The 24195-nt window shown below is 34.6% G+C and overlaps 1 long non-coding RNA gene across 2 annotated transcripts in view; it reads right to left on the reverse strand.

Moving 5' to 3' along the window:
- Positions 1 to 22818, reverse strand: part of LOC147063848 (uncharacterized) — a 32856-nt gene extending 10038 nt beyond the window's left edge. Inside the window, exon 1 of one of the 2 annotated variants that reach the window (XR_015071997.1) lies at positions 22658 to 22818. This is a non-coding gene — a long non-coding RNA (uncharacterized LOC147063848). Of the gene's footprint in view, positions 1 to 21837; positions 22287 to 22657 lie in introns of those variants that run through there. The other variant, XR_015071996.1, reaches the window with a different exon arrangement.
- Positions 22819 to 24195: the final 1377 nt, after the last annotated feature.

The following is a 24195-nucleotide window of genomic DNA, read 5'->3' on the forward strand; positions in this document are numbered from 1 at the left end:
TTAAAGTCGAGGGCAACCCTTACTACTTTGAATTCCTTTGGGTATGCCTCTCATCAACACGGAGTCCAATTTGGTCACTATCTCGATCACCATTTCTTTCGACAGTCGGTACAATTGTCGAACGAACGTTTCCGTGACATCAAAAGGATCCTGGCTATCGCGAAGCCTCCTTCTCTCTATATTCAACGCGTGTATCTCCTGTACACGCCGTCTTCTTACTTCGTCGGCGTGCAAAGTGATCGCAAGAATGAATGCCATTATTGCCATTGTAGTAGAATGTAGATGGATAATAAAAATGATAAAACAATATTACGAATACTAGTTATTTGACATCCGCGAAACGAACATTATCAGTATCTATGATTCTAACCATAGAATCCGTAGAACCGAACCACAAATTGTGGTTTGAAACTTTGCATATATCTTGCATCTCAATTTTCAATATGTAAAATTTACATATTTTCTCTCGTTCTCGCAGTAGCACGCCAAATCGAGCTGCCGTTAACTTTGACAAGAATGTCGGTTAACTTTCTTACGCAAATGACCGCCGGAATAGCTAATATGCTAATTGTGATAATTTTATCATAATTAGCCATTTTAACCTTTTAGCAGATACGTTTGGATACGTTAGAATAGCTGATCGTCAGAAATTACAAATAACGATTCATCAAAATCTCCAACTGTTTCCGGTTTCCATATTGAGCATGCGCAAACCATCAAAAATGACATGTCAAAGTATCAGAAACGTTTGCTGGAACGTAGATACAGACCTACAAACTTATCTGAATTAGGGAATCTAATCCCGAGCCAAAATTCTGATCCCGGGTTTCCGGGATTATAATTTGACAATCCCGGGATTGGCATTTTTTTCCATTGTTAATATAAAAAAAATATATTTACAAATAACATTGATGAAATCTATCAAAAATAAATCGAGTATTATTTATACTATTTAAGACATTTATTGTTAATATTGTATACGTTCAAACTTGGAAATACATAAGTTTAATGGAGTAAATAATATTGTAATATAAATAATAACGTGAATTTGATATGAGATTGATGTTTCTGATAGTAAAGACTTAATGAATGGGTTAGCGAGATTTAAAATAGTAAAGCAAATCATGGTGTACTTATGGCCTTTCCGCTTTATAAATCTAATTAGTCAGCCAAATATGAAACTGCCGTAAACGTATGAGATCATGGTGGAATTACTTTGTTAATAGTGCGAAGCATTATTTTTTCCAATCTTCCTCATTTTTATTAATTTATGTGAAAAAATAAAATGAATCGGCAACTTACACATGAGTATACTTAAATCAAATTTCATTCAAACTCAGTTTATTTCTAATGTAGTTATTTGGTATTTTTTCTGTTATATTTCGTTTTTATTTTATTTTCCATAAAAATTGATAAAACAATCAATCCCGAAAGTTTCGGGATTATATTTATCAATCCCGGGATTCATAGGTCTCGAAAATAGCTAAGGATCCCGGGATTGGAATCCCTAATCTGAATAATGGAATGGGGAAGCCACTGTCGAAAACAACCCAACCAAGACTCGTAACTGGACAAAATCTGACATTCGAATGAAATTTTCAAAATAGTGTCCAATGGTAGTTTGTAGTTCCATTTTTGGCCATTCTACAGATAAGTTTGTAGTTCTGTACTACTTAATATTTGGAAAAGGGGAATATATATTCGCACAATTGAATAGACTGTTTTCACAAAGCGCTGACAACATTTAAAAAGATGTTCGTCACATCGGAAATGGATGATATTCACAAATCAACTACAACACTCAAATGATCGATTTGCACTAAGGAAAAAGTAGTCTTCACGTATCAATATACTATTGTAACCAATTATTCGTAAAAGAATACAAACACTATGAAAATTAGGTTTAATGATTTTAAACAATATTTTGGCAAAACATAAGTATGTATTAGGCACCTACTTTCAGATTCAAATAATACTATAAATACCTATTTAGAAAGTGACGTTAATTAAAACTTAGGTAATTGTGCCGCAGATGCCGTCATGAGCTTTTATGATTTTTTTTACGAAAACAGTTTATTCCAGTAGACAATTATAATAAATACCTTTTTCTGTCGGCACATAGGTTTTTCGATCCAATAATTGTTAATTTAAAATTTGAAATGCTCATAGATTTTGATACTTCATTATCACAATCTAAGATTATATTATTGGGTACCTAATATTAGGTTAGGGTAGGTTAGGTTAGGTTAGGTTAGGTTGGTGACACGAACAAAAACGCCGACCTTCAGTTAGTGTTTATGGCAGAGTATGGTTTAACGACATAACTATACAAATCTAGCCTTGTAGTCAATTCTACTTCTCAAATAGCCGTGCGACAACCTCACGACGAGGTACAAACAGAATATATAAGTCCCATGGTCCTAAACTATGGAAGAAGCAGAGAAGAAATGGTCGAAAAAGACCATGAACAGGTGACCAGTAGCGTAATCGTTTAGTATTAGGAAGTAAAATGTATGTTGTTAACCTTTTCTTTGTAAAATGTAATAAAATTTTACGTAAAAAATTTCGCCTCGGAGAATCGAGACTGTTCAAGTGTAATTGGAACGCTGTGACCGCAGACCTCGAAATGACACGCCATGAAATTTCAAATCGATCTATTTCGGAAATAATTTCCGGGAAATCTCCATTAAACTTAGAAAATAAGTTATGGGAGAGATTGTTTACGTAAAATTAAGCAGGTACATGCTTCAATAACTTTTATAGCTATAATGGAAGTGTATGAAAATTGGAAAAGAAAATTGAATATTTATAAATTTATATACTGTATAATTGTAAATAAAGAATTTTAATACTAATTTTATCAATACAAGATAGGAGTTAACTACCGTTATAAAAATATTGTAAACGCGTATCTATATCTATAGACGCGTAATTATAATTATAGATTTTGTTAATGCTATAACTTGCTGACTATAATGAATATTGTAAAAGTAACAATTGGAAAAACTTGAGATTCTGGTATAGATGGGTTTCTACCCATAAACAATAATAAATCTTAATTGCCTCCTAAGTAATAAAAGAATCAAATACTGCGACTAAAAACACAAACTGGCGCGTGACCTTGAACCTTAACTGAATTCTGTTCGACTAGAATTTACGGCCCGGCTGTGTTGAGTTGCCGGATAAAAATAGATTCAAGGTTACGTTTAGATTACTATGGAAAAGCCACTATTAAGGACGAAATAAATTTGTAGTCGCTTGTAAATAACATCTTGTTAGGATTAAGCATTTATATATTTAAGTTGAAATGTTAAGTATAATATTATAGTGTTTTCACGTAATAATGTTCGTCCGAAAGGTAAATATCGAATGAAACGTTTTCTGCGGCTCCAAATAGTTTTATTAAAACTTAGTAAAATTCTATTGGCCTAAAAAGGCCAAGAGTGGTGGAAAGGACTAGTACGTGGGTGTCAACCTTTCGTTTTGACATTTTAAGTTTAAAGACTGCCATTCCCTTATTTAGTACCCGAATACTTATTCCGATACCTCGATGGAAAGCTAGAAACTTTCCCCTTCGTTCGAACACGAAAAATCATATAAAATCAACTATTTTGCTTACGTCACCGCTACGGCGTATTTAAGGGACATGTTCTAGAGGGTGCTTAAAACACCCCTATTAAGTCTTAATTTTGCGGAAATAAAGTAGAGTAAATTTAACCCGATTTAATTAGAAGATATCTCTATTAGAAAGTTACCAGGAACGGGAGATATACGTAAATTTATCCCGTGAGAGAAAGATATACATCTGCTATCCCTTACGGACTGTTTCCTGTTAAACCTCCATCCCGAGGGTATAAAAGGTGACATCCTTTTTCCGTAAAATCATTAGTTTCTACACTTCTCACCAGCGATCTCCTACTAAGCAGCAGTCCTTCCGCGGATACGAGATACGGTTCTCAGTAACATTCGTGAAATTTACCTACAATAAGTCCCCATCGACGGGCAAAAAGTAACGCGAATATCTCGTATCTGCCGGTCGTGACGTGTGCCGCAAAACGTAGCGCGAATAACACGTATCTGTCGGTAGTGACGTCGACCGCTAAAACGTAGCTCGAATACCACGTATCTGTCGATAGTAACGCGCTCGCGGAGTAATTTCATTTTTCATTACTCATCATACGAGGTGACGTAATCGGGATAAATTGCGTGATCGGATTTGTTTTATAAAAACAAATTAATAAACTCAGTTTGTAATAATAAATTTTACAAATCTTTTTTCGGAATTATAAAATAAATTTTTGAAACTTTATTAAGTAAACATAATCATAAAATAAATTTTAGTAAATAAATTCATAAACATAAAAACAAATTTTAGTAAATAAATTTGTAAACATTAAGCAAACCTTTTGTAAACAAGTCTGTAAACACAAATAAATATTTGTAAATACACTGTGAACATAAATAAACTTTATAAACAACAATAAAATAATTCTATTCTTTTATAAACCTAATACTGTGTGACCAAAGAATAATTTATATTTTCTTTCTTATGGGAAAATATTTCATTAATTAAAAATATCCAAAGAATATCTGCGTATACATTCTCTGAATTAGGTGTGACTTTTTTGGGAATTTGTGAAAGATTTCACAGAGATCCTATAGTGAACAAATAAATAGTTTACTGATACTTTAATGAGATTTAATTACGGGAACAATGACAGTTAACCTTATTGTGTGACCGTGAACTCTAGTACCTGAATAAATTCGGCACCACACCAGCTGAGAGTTTTATTCGGGAATTCAAAAGTTGTGATACTACAAAGGAGATCCACCTCTCCTAATTCATCACTAGTCTCCTCAGTGACGGCCCGGTAGCATTATTGAGCTAGCCGTGAGCCGGGTCATGTCATTATGGCGCCCAAATGCGTGCGGCATCTTCAGGTTGCGAAAACCTGAACGATCCTACAACTAAGATCTACTAAAAGATTTTAAAAACAATATATTGTGAAGTGTATCAATGAATTGTGGTTACCTGAGAGGTTTTAAGAACCTTATACCGGAGCTACAAGAGCGATCTACCTCAACTTTATAAATGTGAGTACAATGAAATAAAGTGTAACTCGCATTAACGAGGAACCAGTAATGAATACTTTTGAAAAATATAATTTGGAGAAGAATATATACGTAAAGGCGACTATATATAGAATACTTTTCTTGATTTACTTGGAAAAGGAAAGAATAAATAAAATAAATACTTTTGGTAATTTATTAGAGTCAGATACCGACATTAAGCAAAAGTATGTCGATGAGACTATCCAAAGGATCTCTCTGACCCTTTTAAACCATAAAGAAAGTATAAAAATAAATTGTGTTACTCACCGTAACAGAAATAATAGAATTAAGAATAAAATGCACAATAAAAATTTCGTGTGAATTTTTAAGCTTTTTTCTAATATAAAGTTGAGTACCATACAAGTATAGGTACAAGAACCCAGACAAAGAAAAAATTTTTTGAAAAAAATAAATTTATACTACTTTGTATATTAAAATCTCGATAATTATCATAACTACCGTGACGTCATGGGTATAGGTACATGAAGGCCCGTACCTATTACAATATAAGATTTTAAACGGAGAAGATTGGACGCTTGTAACAGGAGTTGCAAGCCTTCAGGGTTATCAGCGACAAGCAGCGCATGCCCTCAAAATACTTTAAACGTCGATTGCGGACGAACGGGTGGTCGTAGGAAGCTGAAAACCGGCGCAATCGATAGCTGAATTTTTATATGAATTTACGGTCGAAGGTCCGCTTCTTCCAACTCCAGGGGACGGAGGAATTCGAAGAAATTATGCCGAACCCTGTTCCGGGTCCGAGTGTGGAAGAAGACTTCATATTGGAAGAAGGCTTGCAAAACGCGCAAGTATTCCCCGAAGAGGATTCATTTTTGCAAGTAAGCACGTCGGATCCCAAACAAAAAATGGCACCACCAGAACCAGCCGTGTGTACCCCGTGCCATGTTAAGCCGGAACTCCATTCCACCTATGAGGGTAGCCCAAAGCAGAGCGTTGAACTTTTTCTCCGACGCTGCAGAGAATATTGCGAAGCTGTGAAGTACCCAGCTGAGAATTGGACAGAGTTGGCTATACGTCAGCTCAGAGGAGAGGCCAAGACTTGGGCCAAGAATATTGACACATCGGACAGTTGGCGGTCGTTTAGTAACGACCTGAAAGAGCACTTCGAATCGCCTTCAAGACGTCGTGCTCAACGAACGGAGCTCGAACATAAAGAGCAAGGACCTCAAGAGGGAGCTTATGGTTTCCTCCTGAAGAAGATGGAGTTAGCCGAGGTACTCCTTCCAGAGATGAAGTCGGAAACCCTGGCTTCGACCTTTTATGACCTACTCACTGTGAGCGATCAGATAAGGGTTAATCAAGAGAAATGGAAGACGATGGACGAGCTGCTTGAAGTAGCTCATACACTTCGACCATTGAAATCGGCATTGGCTTCCGTGCCATCTCCAGCAAATGCCGTCAAGGCGAATAATGAAAAGAGGCCCGCTCAGCAAAATACTTGGCGCGAGAAGCCGCGTTCGGTACAAGAGACTAACGCGAAATCTGATAAGACCACGGAGGCTGTTGATAAAAGGCCTCCACGGCAATCAGACCAGCAAAACGATTCGGAAAGACCTGCGTACCGCCCACGTCCTCGCATTGATGAGCGAGGCGGTGCCAGACAAAGGCGCTGTCAACATTGTCCTGGCTTCCATGAAAACAAGGATTGCCCAGACAGGCAAGCAGCTCAGCAGACCAGAAAGGAGCCATGAAGACGGCTCGCGGGCCGGGTTGATCGTCGATGGCTCCAAGACGACGAACACTGGCGGACCGCCGAAGAGAAGACTCAAGAAGGTGACACGAACGTTCCTCGAACGCCGTTCAGCCGAGTTCTAGCTAGTGACATAGACGCTCTTCTGGCGAATAGGGTTAACTGTGAAAGTGAACTGAAGGACACCCTTCCGGTGAAATCATTTAACCCTAAGGTTCACTGTGAGGTCGAAGCTGGCCCCAGTAACCAAGTTAATCTTTGTACAGGTCCTCTTGTAAAGGATAGCAGCGTAAGACCGGAGAATTATCGCAAACGCGATATTAATAATTCTGCTAGTAAAATAGTAGAAAATCTTAATAAAAAGAATAGCGGTAAGACGTTGTCCAATGTTGAGACTTCGCGAGCTAATAATTCTTTTACCGGCGGCGAAATAGAATATAAAAAGTTTTTAGATAAATTAGAATTAGGAAGTTATGAAATAAATGTTGGCAACAAGGAAGAAGGTTATCAAGATAAGCAGTTAAAGACAGCTAGCAGTGGATGCGGCGAAGGCGTAAGCAGTGGCGCTCTTGGTGTGCTGAGAACATCGGCAAACGTAAGTAACTGTAGTCTCGTCGATACTGACGACAGATCTCTTGTAACAAATAATTTAACGAATTATTGTGCTTCCGCTAACCATTTGTGTAAAAATATTAATAGTACTAACTATACTAAAGCCGAAGCTGGCAGTTTACTTGATATTAATAGCGATGTATGTAGTTTAGATAGTCGATCGTCGTTGCAATCGAGCAACGAAACTTTAGGAAGGGACTCACCTTTTAAATTGGCGAACAGACCCCACGAGGCTGACGTTAAGAATATTATTAGGAAGAGTCGAACTAATCGTCGACTACAAAACATTAATACCTTCGGTAAATTAAGGCGAAATAAACTTAATGAAGAAGAGCTCATAGCATTAGATGACTATAATCGTTATCTTAAACAAAAATCAAGTAAATGTAAGTCCTTTAGTATTAAGATTATTAAAAATAAGTTACGTAAGCTTAATAAGATTAATTTTGATAGCGTTAAGTTTGAACTAAGAAATATGAACTTAATGTATATAGATAAAGCTAGATATAGTGACGAAAGAGTTGTTGTGTATGATCATCGTCTCAAAGGCGGTGATATACTCAATAACGGAGAACAAGAGTTATGGGACTCAGCTACGGCGGCCCATGACCAACAAAGCAAAATATCTACGGATTTTCTCGGTTCTGTAAATATTTTAGATCCTAGGGACAGGTGTAGTCGGGGACAGAACTTTGCGGCGTGTCAAAAGACACTACCATCTGTAACGACTGCAGACCGTCCAAATAGCGTAGTCAGAAGTACGTGGACAATTGTAGGTAGTACGTTGGATGCGCCGGGTGAAGAGAAATTGCCAACTACTGCAATTGCACGTAATAAAAATAGTTTACCTCATAAAGATTTAAATATTATACTTGATAAAAATGTTAGTGTTAAAAGTGTTTTAAATACTAGTGTTAAATTGATATATATGAGTATGATAAGCGTGATATACATATCAGTGCTAAGTGTAATATATTTTAAATTAATAGCGGAAAGAGTGTTGCTAGTTAAGGCATGGGGAAGCGCATGGCTTCCACGCTAAGTCCTTTACTAGTATTCGGAGCTGCGGTGCGAAATAGTTTGAGAAGAATCTGGCTAATGAAAGAGCAGACGACCCGGTGGTATCACCTACGCCGCTTTCCAAAGCTACCAGCGACAGAGACGAGGGAGTGCACGCCCTGTCAGAACGTCGTATGGATGCGCAGGAATGTGCGCGGGAAGAACTACTGGCGAGTTCAGGAACAGATTCCGAACTTAGCAATGGGGAGGCTGAAGTGGAAAGAATTGTTGACTCGACAATATCTAATGAAGAGAGGATCCTTGGCGAGAGGCTGGATGCGTTGGACGCAGTCTTACAAGACGCCCCCATCAAGATAGCGCCCCCCAAGAGAGAATTTAGGAGAGTGGGACGGTTGGGAGGGCGGCGCCCTGCGAGGACCAACTTCCCAACGCCCTGGAGCAAAGATCAAGGTACTACCTTTGGCGAGTGGCGGGATGCGTTGGACGCTGTCTTACGAGACGCCCCCATCCGGAATGCGCCCCCCAAACGTCAGTATCAGCGTATAGGCCGATCAGGTAAGCGTCGCTCAAAGCGATCGCTACCGCCATCGCCTGTAAGCTAAGTCTCTAACTAAACCGAGCTATAAGTCTTCGAGAGGAGCGATAAAGAAATAAGTCTATTATCGAAGCGAGCGATAAGACTTCGAGAGGAGCGATAAAGAAATAAGTCTCTGATCGAAGCGAAAAACAAGTCTTTTCTCGAAGCGAAAGAGAAATAAGTCTTCGGGGAGAGCGAAACGAAGAACGTGTTGCTAATTAAGGCGTGGGGAAGTCCGTGACTTTCACGCTAAGTCCTTATTAGTATTCGGAGCTGCGAAACAAACAAGTCTTCGAGAGGAGCGATAAAGAAATAAGTCTATTATCGGAGCAAACCACAAGTCTTCGAGAGGAGCGATAAAGAAATAAGTCTATTATCGGAGCAAACCACAAGTCTTCGAGAGGAGCGATAAAGAAATAAGTCTATTATCGAAGCAAACAACAAGTCTTTGAGAGAAGCGATAAAGAAATAAGTCTATTATCAAAGCAAACAACAAGTCTTCGAGAGGAGCGATAAAGAAATAAGTCTATTATCGGAGCAAACCACAAGTCTTCGAGAGGAGCGATAAAGAAATAAGTCTAATATCGGAGCAAACAACAAGTCTTCGAGAGGAGCGATAAAGAAATAAGTCTATTATCGAAGCAAACGAGTCTTTTCTCGAAGCGAGAAAGAAATAAGTCTTCGGGGAGAGCAAAACGAAGAAAGTGTTGCTAATTAGGGCGTGGGGAAGTCCTTGACTTCCACGCTAAGCCCCTAATAGTATTCGGAGCTGCGAAATGAAGACGTGTTGCTAATCTAGGCGTGGGGAAGTTCGTAACTTTCACGCTAAGTCCTTATTAGTATTCGGAGCTGCGAAATGAAGAGAGCGTTGCTAATTTAGGCGTGGGGAAGTTCGTAACTTTCACGCTAAGTCCTTATTAGTATTCGGAGCTGCGAAAAATAATTCTCTTGATTGGGATTGATTTCAAATTCTTGTAGAATGAAATATATAGCTAGGAGTATTGAGCGTTAGATTGAATAGGTTTAAATGACCCTATGTAATTTAATGTTAAAGGTATTGTCAGGGGAGTCTCCCTGGCATATCATGGTACTATGCCGTATTTTCTAGTAAGCGGGAACGTGATTCGCGACGGGAAGTCGAACTCTACTTCTGTCCATGGGTCGTAAAGGGAGCGTCTCCGTGAGTCCTCTTCCTTGCGGTTGTCCCTCGGCAGGAAAAGCAGTAGTCGTCCCATACAGCACTCACCGTCCTCGAAATAAAATTTTTAACTTCAGAATTATTGAATTATATAATTTTCTTTTATTAATTAGAATTTTAAGACCTGAATCTGGGCGAATATTAATTATAAAAAGTAAAAGAAAAACTTTGTGTGCATGCGCAGATTTTGTGTATTTTATTTTGAATATGCTTTACTGTTGCTTTATCGCTTTGCATATTACTGAGTCCTGAGGTGTGGCAATGGTGAGTTGAGACTAGACATATACAGTTATGTCTTTATTAAGGGTGGGCATTTGACACGAACAAAAACGCCGACCTTCAGTTAGTGTTTATGGCAGAGTATGGTTTAACGACATAACTATACAAATCTAGCCTTGTAGTCAATTCTACTTCTCAAATAGCCGTGCGACAACCTCACGACGAGGTACAAACAGAATATATAAGTCCCATGGTCCTAAACTATGGAAGAAGCAGAGAAGAAATGGTCGAAAAAGACCATGAACAGGTGACCAGTAGCGTAATCGTTTAGTATTAGGAAGTAAAATGTATGTTGTTAACCTTTTCTTTGTAAAATGTAATAAAATTTTACGTAAAAAATTTCGCCTCGGAGAATCGAGACTGTTCAAGTGTAATTGGAACGCTGTGACCGCAGACCTCGAAATGACACGCCATGAAATTTCAAATCGATCTATTTCGGAAATAATTTCCGGGAAATCTCCATTAAACTTAGAAAATAAGTTATGGGAGAGATTGTTTACGTAAAATTAAGCAGGTACATGCTTCAATAACTTTTATAGCTATAATGGAAGTGTATGAAAATTGGAAAAGAAAATTGAATATTTATAAATTTATATACTGTATAATTGTAAATAAAGAATTTTAATACTAATTTTATCAATACAAGATAGGAGTTAACTACCGTTATAAAAATATTGTAAACGCGTATCTATATCTATAGACGCGTAATTATAATTATAGATTTTGTTAATGCTATAACTTGCTGACTATAATGAATATTGTAAAAGTAACAATTGGAAAAACTTGAGATTCTGGTATAGATGGGTTTCTACCCATAAACAATAATAAATCTTAATTGCCTCCTAAGTAATAAAAGAATCAAATACTGCGACTAAAAACACAAACTGGCGCGTGACCTTGAACCTTAACTGAATTCTGTTCGACTAGAATTTACGGCCCGGCTGTGTTGAGTTGCCGGATAAAAATAGATTCAAGGTTACGTTTAGATTACTATGGAAAAGCCACTATTAAGGACGAAATAAATTTGTAGTCGCTTGTAAATAACATCTTGTTAGGATTAAGCATTTATATATTTAAGTTGAAATGTTAAGTATAATATTATAGTGTTTTCACGTAATAATGTTCGTCCGAAAGGTAAATATCGAATGAAACGTTTTCTGCGGCTCCAAATAGTTTTATTAAAACTTAGTAAAATTCTATTGGCCTAAAAAGGCCAAGAGTGGTGGAAAGGACTAGTACGTGGGTGTCAACCTTTCGTTTTGACATTTTAAGTTTAAAGACTGCCATTCCCTTATTTAGTACCCGAATACTTATTCCGATACCTCGATGGAAAGCTAGAAACTTTCCCCTTCGTTCGAACACGAAAAATCATATAAAATCAACTATTTTGCTTACGTCACCGCTACGGCGTATTTAAGGGACATGTTCTAGAGGGTGCTTAAAACACCCCTATTAAGTCTTAATTTTGCGGAAATAAAGTAGAGTAAATTTAACCCGATTTAATTAGAAGATATCTCTATTAGAAAGTTACCAGGAACGGGAGATATACGTAAATTTATCCCGTGAGAGAAAGATATACATCTGCTATCCCTTACGGACTGTTTCCTGTTAAACCTCCATCCCGAGGGTATAAAAGGTGACATCCTTTTTCCGTAAAATCATTAGTTTCTACACTTCTCACCAGCGATCTCCTACTAAGCAGCAGTCCTTCCGCGGATACGAGATACGGTTCTCAGTAACATTCGTGAAATTTACCTACAATAAGTCCCCATCGACGGGCAAAAAGTAACGCGAATATCTCGTATCTGCCGGTCGTGACGTGTGCCGCAAAACGTAGCGCGAATAACACGTATCTGTCGGTAGTGACGTCGACCGCTAAAACGTAGCTCGAATACCACGTATCTGTCGATAGTAACGCGCTCGCGGAGTAATTTCATTTTTCATTACTCATCATACGAGGTGACGTAATCGGGATAAATTGCGTGATCGGATTTGTTTTATAAAAACAAATTAATAAACTCAGTTTGTAATAATAAATTTTACAAATCTTTTTTCGGAATTATAAAATAAATTTTTGAAACTTTATTAAGTAAACATAATCATAAAATAAATTTTAGTAAATAAATTCATAAACATAAAAACAAATTTTAGTAAATAAATTTGTAAACATTAAGCAAACCTTTTGTAAACAAGTCTGTAAACACAAATAAATATTTGTAAATACACTGTGAACATAAATAAACTTTATAAACAACAATAAAATAATTCTATTCTTTTATAAACCTAATACTGTGTGACCAAAGAATAATTTATATTTTCTTTCTTATGGGAAAATATTTCATTAATTAAAAATATCCAAAGAATATCTGCGTATACATTCTCTGAATTAGGTGTGACTTTTTTGGGAATTTGTGAAAGATTTCACAGAGATCCTATAGTGAACAAATAAATAGTTTACTGATACTTTAATGAGATTTAATTACGGGAACAATGACAGTTAACCTTATTGTGTGACCGTGAACTCTAGTACCTGAATAAATTCGGCACCACACCAGCTGAGAGTTTTATTCGGGAATTCAAAAGTTGTGATACTACAAAGGAGATCCACCTCTCCTAATTCATCACTAGTCTCCTCAGTGACGGCCCGGTAGCATTATTGAGCTAGCCGTGAGCCGGGTCATGTCATTGGGTTAGGTTAGGTTAGGTTAGGTTAGGTTAGGTTAGGTTAGGTTAGGTTAGGTTAGGTTAGGTTAGGTTAGGTTAGGTTAGGTCAGGTCAGGTTAGGTTGGGTTAGGTTATGTTAAGTTGGGTTAGGTTAGGTTAAGTTATATTAGGTTAGATTACGTTAGAATAGGTTAGGTTAGGTTAAGTTCAAAAATTATACTTATACAATCTTATAACGGCATCTGCGCCACATTTACCAAAATTTATATCGATGAACCGAAAAAGATATACCTAGGTGGTATTATTTGGTTGTAGATTTACATCAAATAATATATGAACAACAGCAGCATGAATATACACATATTTATATTACTGCGTTAAACATTAATTATATTGACACCTAAGCATCATTTTTGCGATTGCCTTCTAATAAATTGTATTGCTGCTACAATTATTAGTTTGACATTTGTGAATTTCTACCTTTTCTTTGTGATGAACAATTTTACAAATGTGTGCAGTTGTCAAAATTGAGTGAATTTATATTTACAATGAGTGATTTATGATTTTTGTTTTGTGAAACAAACTATTTTATGTGATTTCATCTATTTATTTGTGAAATCATTTAATATATGTGAAAACTACTTTCCAAATGTTAAAGTTATTTTTTTTTTGTGAATTTTGATTATTGCATTGTGCGATTAATTCCCACCCTTTGGAAAATAACCCAACTAGCAGACCACAAATAATAATAATATACGTCAATACCATAATGACACCAGACGTATTAGTCATAGATAATAATATAATAGAAATTCTATGGTACAAAAAGGGCGTGGTCGAAAATTTGTAAACTTGCAGAAATTAATAAAAAACTTCCGGTGACGCGCGCGGTTGGTGACGTAACCTGATACCGCGCAGTGTATTTTTCTATAATCTAAGGCGCAGTGACTTCATTCTTGTTGTGGCCATTTTGGCACATTGTGATAACTGACAATATTCATTTTTCACCTTTTTGTTGTATTTCACATTCATTGCGTTACAAACAATATTAAATAATATCATTCATTTTATGCATAGCTACCAGAATACATTGATTTTATTTTTATAATAATACCTGATTTGTATTTGTATTATCTGCCGATTCTTTTTTTTTTTAATTTTTCGTTCATTCTTTATCGACACCAAAGAGATTGGACTCCTCCCGAGAGGGAACACGCCATCATTTATATGTACTGTACTAAAAAATACGAATCGGAGAAAGACAGTTGGTAATGTTGGTATTCTGGAACTACCTGCTACTACTTCAAGTTCGTGTGGTAAAACAACATGGCGGATATAATATTGTTATTTTCGTCGACGTTTTAAGGGGGGGCTGAGTGAAGAGCTCGGTATTAAAATATAATTTAGTATGAAATGGACCTCGGCGTCGTACGCACGTTAATTTAAATCGATCTATTGGCAAAAATCACTAATCATCGGAGATTTTATTTAAAAAAAAAACATTATTATTATTATTATTGTCGACCTTCTACATAATTATTATTGTCGACAATCTTACATTATTACCTATTTGATAAACACCTGCACGTGTCCGCTGATCAGAAAACAGGGCTGTCAAAATAATATAATATTAAATTTGTAAAATGTTAATTTCATCATAGTTTCTAATCAAACCTGTGCAAGTACATACTGATAACTTGGGTGGATATCGTAGCAAACATACGATTGATATATCTACGGGTATATTATTATTATAACCCAATTCAAATCGAACATAGGTTGATACTCAAATACTATTATAGTATCTTTATGATTTCGAGAAAATAATACGATGGAATATATTATATAATCCATATCAATTATTTGAAAACATTATATTTGCATGTATATAATATAGTGAAAAGGTCAGATAACTGTTTTCTCTGCAAGATAAAATCAAAATTTATATATACTCACTTAAATGAAGAATTACATTCATGAGTGAGCACGGCTCAAAGCTCAAAGTTGACTTTATATAACTAATAGAAAATGCTGTTTGTTTCTACGAATAAAAAATCACGGCAATCAGAAAGGCCGGAAAATATGGCCGACAATGCATGATACACAAACATAAAATACACAAAATTATAAACACATACGAAGTTTACCGCATACGTGCAGACCACGTGATATTTGTTTACGCAACATCGTCGCTTTCCAAAATGGCGAATTTGGTTGCCAGTTTTTACTGCGATGAATCACTGTGTTCCTTCCTGTCTTTTTTTATTCGTAGGTTTGTTTACTATGTACACCGAGTAATTTCAATTAATAAAATTGGAAATGAGTTGAAATATAATGCAACCAAAACTGGAAAAATTATATTATGGGTGTTTACTTTTTTAATTAGCTGACCCCAGAAAAACAGGTACATGCCACTACGTGAACCACAGTGGATATTAGATGGACAAAACTTAAATAATATAAATATTATAAATAAAACTTAAAAAGTACAAAATAATTACGTCTTCAACAGCCCTGACGTTATTTTTTGCCTGCCAGCCCGACTGGCGAATAAAAAATAAATGTGTGTGGTGAATGTATGTTAATAATTATTTTTAGGCATATAAAAGTTATTAATATATTATTAAGTTTATATTGTGGCAACCACATAATTGAAAATGTCACCATCATATTGGTTGCAATACTTTCTCCCAAACAGTTGATTAACAAATTGAATTTAGTAACATTTACGTACCTACCTATATTAGAAGATATTACTTTTTGGTCACCCCATACTGTCTTCACGTTGACCGTGTTTATGATTTAAATTTAATTTAGGGACCATTTACATTTGACACAAGCATTGTCGGCGACCTTTGTATATTGCTAGTAGACCAACAATACCGGACTACATATAAAAAAATCAGATTTTCAATTCTCAAGGGTAATTCTGTAGAGCTTACCCTTGTAAAAAAACCATGGCCTCTAGCAGTGCAATAGGATGCAAAGCCAGGAGAAATGCCGGCGTATCTTTTCACAGGTATTTTTAATAATAATATTACATTTTTCTTTACGTTTATTGACAAATAAGTGTTGTATTATTATACGTTATTATTCGGTAAAGAAATGTTTATTAATGGAAGAATACAAATGAGTAACAGCATTTTCGGAACAATATGCATACTATTAATAGTATTAATTATTTATACCTACATTGATAGTTTTTCCTAAAAGATCTTTTACAATAATTCACATTTGACATCAAACGTCAAATGGTTGTTTATTGCGAAAAATCCAGGGCCGTATGCATAATATTATTTTGAACCCAAAATATACGATGTGTTTTTCAAAGTAAAAACTGTTAGTGCTAGTTAATGACATTCATTATTTAGATAGATTTTATATTGTGTCTTACCTGTTGGGGCTTACCACAGTTTTAATTCCCATTTACACAATAAAACAATGTCTAGCTTTAGAAGAATCACTTCGTTTCATACATTCCCAAAATGTCAACGTCACAAATTAATTATTGCACTATCGCTAATGTATTTTTATATAGCTATCGATATTCTTACGCGGCTTACGCCACGCCCAGAAGATAGCCCACTTTCCTTATTTTTGTAATTTCCGATTTTTAATTGTAAATTATAAATGACAAGGATTTCGAGGTATACATACATACACATCTATATGTTTATAAAAAATGATGTTTTTTAAAATAAATATTAAAAATATTAAAACTATGACTTAGTCAAAAATCTCTATGACAAAACATAGAACACTATAGGTATAAACTGAACTTAAATATGACCATAAAATATATCTAATAATAAGATGCGTTCCTTTGTACATATTCACATTTTATAACACTTTTTTACAATAATTGTAAATTTATCTTGGACTTAAAATAAAAAAATATTTTTCTTTTTAAAGTTTTCAGATACTTACATATTTATTAATAAATGTACTTGGCATTGTAAATTATCAAAATAATCTCTCAAATTGCAAGCTTCATATTTTTCCGCCTCTGGTAGGTAAAGACTTTGCCTTAAGGGCCCGCTGAAGAGCCCGCCGTTCAAATATAATTTAGTATAAAAAGGACCTCGGCGTCGTAACTACGTCAATTTAAATCGATCTTTTCGCAAAAATCACTAATCATCGGAGATTTTATTTCAAGAAATATTATTATTATTACTGATAATTTCTGCCGCGCGGAGAATTATTATTATTTTATGAACACCTGCGACATGAAGCCGATCAGAAAACAGGGCTGTCAAAATAATATTAAGCATTCATATTTTTTAAATGTTAATTTCATCATGGTTTTTAATCAAACCTTTGCAAGTACGTACTGATAACTTGGGTGGATTTTGTAGCAAACATACGGGTATATTATTATTATAACCCAATTCAAATTGAACATAGGTTGATACTCAAATACTATTATAGTATGTTTATGATTTCGAGAAAATAATACGATGGTATAATTAATCCATATCAATTATTTGAAAACATTACATTCGCACTTTGCACAAAATTACAAACACATTCGAAGTTTGCCGCACACGTACAGACCACGTGATATTTGTTTACGCAAAATCGTCGCTTTTCAAAATGGCGAATTTGATTACCAGATTTTACTGCGATGAATCAGTATGTTCCTTTTTGTCTTTTTTTATTCGTAGGTTTGTTTACTATGTACACCGAGAAATTTCCATTTATAAACTCGGAAACGATTTTTACAGAAGAGTTTTGGAATATAATGCAACCAAAACTGGAAAAAATTCTATCATGGGTGTTGAATTAGCTAACCCCAGGTCCATGCCACTACGTGAACCACAGTGGATATTAAGCCATTTCCACACTGGCAACAAGTTGCTGGCAACCTCATTAAATTTTACGATACTTACCATAATTGCTTAAGAAATTTTACAATAATTATCGTAAAATCTAACGAGGTTGCCAGCAAATTAACTTGTTGCCAGTGTGGACCCGGCATTAGATGCACAAAACTTAAATAATATATATTATAAATAAAAATTTAAAATTATAAATATATATTATGATTTATGTCTTCGACAGCCCTGATGAAATAAATGTGAAATATGAGTCGGATCAGTCACAGAGCAAATTTATTAACACAAAAAACTTTGACACGACCTTTTTATATTAACTAGTAGACCAGATATTATGGACCACATGTTAAAAAATCATATTTTCAATTCTCAAGGCCATTTCTGTAGAACGTCCTCTTAAGCGGACGTTCTACAGAATTGGCCTTGAAAATTGAAAATATGATTTTTTACATGTGGTCCATAATATCTGGTCTACTAGTTAATATAAAAAGGTCGCGTCAAAGTTGTTTATGTCAATAAACTTGCTCCGCGACTCGATCAACTCATATTTCATATTTATTCCGTCAGGGCTGTCGAAGACGTAATTAATATTTATACTTTTAAAATTTTATTTATAATAAGTATAAATTATTTAAGTTTTGTGCATCTAATGCCGGGTCCACACTGGCAACCTCGTTAGATTTTACGATAATTATGATAATTATTGTAAAATTTCTTAAGCAATTATGATAATTAAAGTAAAATTTAATGAGGTTGCCAGCAACTTGTTGCCAGTATAGATAGACATGGCATAATATCCACTGTGGTTCACGTAGTGGCATGGACCTGTTTTTACTGGTGTCAACTAATTCAGGAATGATGGAATTTTTCCAGTTTTGGTTGCATTGTATTCCAAAACTCTTCCATAAAAATCGTTTCCGATTTTATAAATGGATTTTTTTCGGTGTACCTACATAGTAAACAAACCTACAAATCAGTGCTCGAAATGGAAAATTTCACGAACAGGAACGCTCTATAATTTACCGAAAAAAAAGTATGCTTGATTTTTTTCGTTACATACGTACGTACTTTGGATGTATAAATGCAATAATAAACTTTGAACTTCTAAGGTGGATGTATATTGAGCAAGTGGGCAAGGATTGTCAGCGCCGCAGGCAAAAGAACCTCGTCTCAACAAAGTATACCGTCAAAAATTGTATTATTCTTTATTCTTACTTTATCTACCACCCATAATCAGCAGGCACTTACTATTTTTTCTAATAGTTGCTGCATCTATTTCTTTATTTTTTAAACACTATTTTAATATTATTTCTTTGATTTTTTAAATATTCTGTGCTCGTCTTGAATCTATAATCTGTAAAATTTGCTATATTTAAATTAATTTTTAATTTGAATCTTTATGGTAGGTATGTGGATATGTTGTTTTTTAAGTCTAATTAATTATCTACAGATTATAGATTCAAGACGAGCACAGAATATTTAAAAAATCAAAGAAATAATATTAAAATAGTGTTTAAAAAATAAAGAAATAGATGCAGCAACTATAAGAAAAAATAGTAAGTGCCTGCTGATTATGGGTGGTAGATAAAGTAAGAATAAAGACAGCCTCAAGGGTTCCGTCATCGTGGCCGCCCCTCCCTCAACCTGCAGCGGTGCTACAATAGCGACCTATGTGCTGCAGGTCTGACATGGCGGGAGGCGCAGGAGTTGGCGATGGACCGAGGGAAGTGACGCTAACTTGTGCTTGCAATATGCCCCAATGTTGGGACGTGACAGGGTGGAAGAAGAAGAAGAAGTATCATTAATTATATAAGATAAAACATGACGGAAGGTGCAACTCGAGTTGCTAAACACGATTCCTATTGAATAATATAAAATTGTCATTAATCAGTAGGTACCTACCTATATTCAACATTATAAGGACTAATATTGTAGTGTATGTAGGATGTACCTATATCATGGGCCCCAAATCGTGAAGCAGGCTCCCAGGCTAGGATCTTTGGTGGGGCCCCCTTCCTATCGCTAAGAATAAAGGCAGTATGTACGCGGTAACAATAATCTGTATATTTAGTGTTTTATTGTATATTTCAATACATCCATACGAATTATGGAGATGTCGAGTATTGATACACAATTAAAAATGGTATCGTATAACCACATAACTTAAAATATTTTTTTTTTTTTATTGACTTTTTTTTACTATTAAAGCAATTTTGTGATGTGTGTTTATCTCACTTATCTGGTCGATTCGCCTCGCCGGGCCCCTCCTGAGCCCGGGCCTCTAGGCTAGAGCCCTCTCAGTCCCCCCTTTGTGGGGGCCATGACCTATATGTTACAATGATGATGCTTTGGTTACCATTATTGTAATATACCTACACTTACCACCTCAGATTAAAGAACTTACCACCGTATTTATTTACTCTATGACTACCACCTAAAATTATTAGATGTCCGCACTGAAAACGTACCTAACTAATTTGTGAGTGTATTTTAAACTAAACGATTCAATCTATGATGTTTGTCCTTACTCATTATTATTGCCACGGTGATGAATGATGATAATACAGAACAATAATTTATTATTATGAGAGTAATAATTTTTTATTGGAGGATATTCCTTTTTTTTTTAAACAAATTTACAAACAAAAAGTAACTAAAAGCTCTCTACATAGTAGGTATGTATTATTTCTATTATTTTAAAAGTAGCAAGTTACAACGTATGTAATTATAACATAATAGAAACGTCCCTTAAAAATAAACTAATTACGGTAGGCTATTCAATAGTTTCATACCAAAAACATTTTTGTAGGAAAATGGCATAATGGCATTCCATTATTCATTGTAAAAATAAGGGTTTAAGACACGTCATAAATATTTTTTAACACGAATCAATGTTGTTGAAATGATATTGAATCATAAAACCCTGTTTCCACTGTATTGTCGATCTTAAATGCTTATCGGAGTGAATTCTTAATGTTTTAGCAGATACACGAAGTACCTACTACTTAATTAAGCCTTCATTAAATTTATAAATATCCACTCATATTTATCATTTTCAAAACGATAAAATTTTGATTGTGGCCACTAGCCAACAGAAATCAGTTTGGATACCAACGACAAAATATATATCTATATATACAGTGACGTCCCGTGGGGGTGGGCAGATTGAGCGTCGCTTAGGGGCGGCAGTTATTCGAAGGGCGGCAAATCGTGGGGAATCATTGAGTATATTATATGGAAATAGCTACCTAAACTTAATAATAAGGAACATATTTTTCCATTAAAAAATTAGCTCACTGGTTGGAAACAAGATGTATTAATAATTGATATAAAAAATTTAACAAGACTGTAATTTTTTGTCGGGGTCGCGATGTCTAGTTTACTTCCATTGCCCTTTGACGTCCTTGGTGACCAGAAACGACACGCGCACGGATGATACAAAATACTGTATAAAAAAATGGGGCGGTATTTGGTGCTGCCGAGGGGCGGCATTTTGTCTAGGGACGTCACTGTATATATAATATATGGAAAGGTATCGCCTACTGAGATGTTTAACCAAATTTTAAGAGAACAAATTTAAATAATACAAAATGTTTTAAAAAACAAGCGATTACACTAATAAGTATATTTTAGCGGAATTGTACGATTTAAATTACCAAATTTTATCATATTAATTTTACCACCGAAAACTCAATTCATTTGCCCGCAATAATATACGTGGGTATAAAATTAACACGGCGATTAGATGGCGATGAAAATAAATAAGTTTTATCACTCACAATAAAATATAAGTAATAAATTAGTAGGTAAGTAAATTCGCAATGCATACCAGTCAAAGGTAAAAGCGAGACTGTACTGAGATGTTTCATACTTTAGAAATTATTATACAAATATGTAGGTGCCCACTTTATTTTTTATTGAATTTAAGTTATTTAAGTACAAAAGGTTTTCAAACAATGTCACCAAAGGCACAATTTTTTTGTAGCTTGTAGCTGCGGTAAGTTTTTTCATGTAAGTATGCAATTATTTGGAGTGTTTAGACAATGCATTTAGGCACGGATGTATCGACACAAAAAAGAAGATTGAAAGAAATTTAGGGGTGTCCAGAAGTCGTATTCAAGTCGCAGAATTGAAATTGAACACTTCACTTGAAATTTATTGGTTTTCAAAGTCACCGTTATTTTTTAATGTAGGTATATCAATAAAATGTGAATAAATTTTAATCAAAATAATAATATTTTATAACATTATTTTTTCATTTGATGACACGCGCGGCGAACCGAGGCAAACACAACAATGAATGTGTTTGCGTTGCGTACGACATATCGATACATCATGAGTTCTAGACAGACCAAACACAGTTTTCATAAATATGTTTTTTTAGATAAGCATTTTTTATATACTTATCCTGTTCGCTGGTGTATCTGAAAAACGAAAACGAATAGGTATGAATGAAAAACTGTGCACAATTTTGTCATATCACCCAAAATATACCAACACTATTATGGTTTGGTTTTGGCAGGATTTAATAGATTTTTAAAAACTAACCAACACCATCTGTAAATTGTAGTCTTAGTACAATACATATAAATACGTATGACTAAGAAAGTTTAATGTGCACTGTTTTTGTGCGGATCTTAACAGCCTACCTCCACCCTTCGCCACTGGTGTTAATGTTTATCCCGTATTCTTCCGCAATCGAAATAGGTTGCCTGCTTCTCCACTCCCGTTAGGTGTTTGAGTTCCCATTATTTCTGAGCTGCCTGGTCACCAATCACCAACTGAGTCGTGTGAAATTCCAAAATGTTAGGAAATACTTTTAACACAATTTTGTTGACCTAACTGATGTAGGTACCTATCCAGCGCTCAAAATGAAGAATAATGACGAAACGGAGTGCTCGATAATATTCCGAAAATATGCACATATTCATGTAATTGTTTGTATATTTTATAAAAAAAAAACTGGAGGGTTAGTTAGATTTTTCGTTATACTATGGCCTACCTAGCTCAGATGTTTCGATTTTTCTTTTTTTCAGTAGACGGAGCGATAATCTCAGGGGTTTCATGAACCGAAGCTATTCTCCGGCCCATTTCGAGCGCTGGATGTATCCTGGTCTGCTGGACTAGCATTAGACTATTTTGGTTATATCTACCGTATGGGGAGGTATAAGAAAAAATACTAATAAAATCGATGCTCATCGTCAGTTTAAAAAGTTATCACTTATCAACGTAGAATATGTAACTAGGTATGTATTAATGAAAATTAAAAAGACAATTTACATGAAAATTCCTTTATTATTTATAACTAAAAAAACCAATTACATAAAATGTAAGTGTAAATAATATTGATTCTTATTGATTTCTTCAATGTAAATAATGAATTATTAATTTTTTACCTAAAAATGCCACCGGTAACCATTTACATAGTATTTTATTGAAGTTTATAGATATTATGAAACTTTATAGAAAAGCGGGTTTAATCACAAATAAAAGTATCACTTTTTTACAAGTAATAAGAATGCAGTAAGGTACGATGTTTTATTTGGGAAAAATATTTAAATTATAAGTTACAAAATAATTTGAATTTTACATATTACAAGCTTGTCTATTACAAAAATGTAATGTTATGTTAAGTATGTAATGTGTTCACAGATTTACTTCTGATCCACTTAGTGGCCATTTTAAAACAGCTTTCGGTATTTTCCATTTTCAAAAAATATTCGCTGTTTTGTTATAAACTCAAATCATTTTAGCTGGTTTACAAAAATATTGATTGGACACTATCAATTCTAGGAAATTATGAATTAAGTAGGTACCTATTTGAAAAAAACTAAGCTATGCAATTTAATCTAATAAAAATACTGATGTTTGATGGGCATACCCATGTCATTATAAATATTTGATCATGATTGATAATATTAAATAAATTTCAGATATTTGTGAAGTTTATACCTACTTAAATCATTTTATAAAATTATTATAACTAAAACGTTTCTCAAGATTTCAAAAAAGGAACATCAATCTAATGTTAACATTACATTTTCTTCGTATGAAGGCATCTAATCGATAATAGTCTTTTTTATATTTAATTCCGCGCTGTAGGTATTTAGGTAATTAATGCTTGATATTTATTAAGTATATCACATTGTAATACAATTGTATTAAATATCGTTTAATAAATACAATT

This window comes from Rhyacophila brunnea, unplaced genomic scaffold, assembly GCF_057557595.1.
Source record: "Rhyacophila brunnea isolate RB1 unplaced genomic scaffold, BYU_Rbru_1.0 scaffold_8, whole genome shotgun sequence".
Lineage (NCBI taxonomy): Eukaryota > Metazoa > Arthropoda > Insecta > Trichoptera > Rhyacophilidae > Rhyacophila > Rhyacophila brunnea.